Source organism: Panthera tigris (genome assembly GCF_018350195.1).
Source record: "Panthera tigris isolate Pti1 chromosome A3 unlocalized genomic scaffold, P.tigris_Pti1_mat1.1 chrA3_random_Un_scaffold_106, whole genome shotgun sequence".
NCBI classification, from domain to species: domain Eukaryota; kingdom Metazoa; phylum Chordata; class Mammalia; order Carnivora; family Felidae; genus Panthera; species Panthera tigris.
The window spans coordinates 90,810-91,932 of NW_024962155.1; positions in this window are offsets into that span (position 1 = coordinate 90,810).

A 1,123-nucleotide genomic window follows, 5' to 3' on the forward strand; every position below is an offset into this window, starting at 1 on the left:
GAACCAGAAATTTCTACCATCAAAACCATTTTGTGTGAAATATTCATGACACTGAAAAAGTAGTTGAAATAAAAACAAAGTAAGTTCGACTTTTATGCTGAAAATAAATGTGTAAACCAGGGCTGATATGACAGAACGGAATGATACTTTCACATCAGATCCAACAGGGAAGGGCATGTGTGCTCAGAGCTTGTTCAATTAATACATTTTGGGTGTGAGGTTAACCCTGTGCGTCACTCACCTATGCCCAGTGGGCTGTCCCTCTGAGACTGAGGGAAAAATTGTCTCAAGGACTTGCAGTTTAACTTTGTGAAACAACTTTTGCTTCTGCTTTTTAGAGGACCTGAGGGCATTTTGCCCCTTAAGGAGGGCACACCTTGGTTGTTTCCCAGAATTTCTTCTCTAGCTCGTAATTTGGCAAAAGAGAATAATAACAAGGAAAGACATGAGTAATTAAGATTACATCAGTCATTTTATTTCAAATACTTTAACAAGAAGTTTTAAAAACTGGGGAAATCCCTAAGTATATTCATTCATTAAATGCAATGGAAAGAGATATCGATTAAATGTGTTTTTTTCTCAGAGCGCCCAGATGGCTCAGTATGTTAAGTGTCTGACTTCAGCTCAAGTCATGATCTCACAATTTGTGAATTTGAGCCCCACATCAGGCTCTATGCTGTCAGCATGGAGTCTGCTTGGGATCCTCTGCCCCCCCGCCCCTCCCCCATTTGCATTCCCTCTCCCTCTCCCTCTCTCTCTCTCTCTAGCTCTCAAAAATACGTAAACATTAAAAAATATTTCTTTTTAGGGCGCCTAGGTGGTTCAGTCGTTTAAGCATCTGACTCTTGATTTTGGCTCAGGTCATGATCCCAGTGTCATAAGATTTATTCCTGGGGTGCAGGGCTAATTCAATATCCACAAATCAATCAATGTGATCCATTACATAAATAAAAGAAAAGAAGCTCATTATCCTCTCAATAGATGCAGAAAAAGCATTTGACAAAATACAGCATCCTTTCTTGATAAAAACCCTCAAGAAAGTAGAGCTAGAAGGAACGTACTTCAACATGATAAAGGCTCTATACAAAAAACCCACAGCTAATATCATTCTCATTTGGGGAAA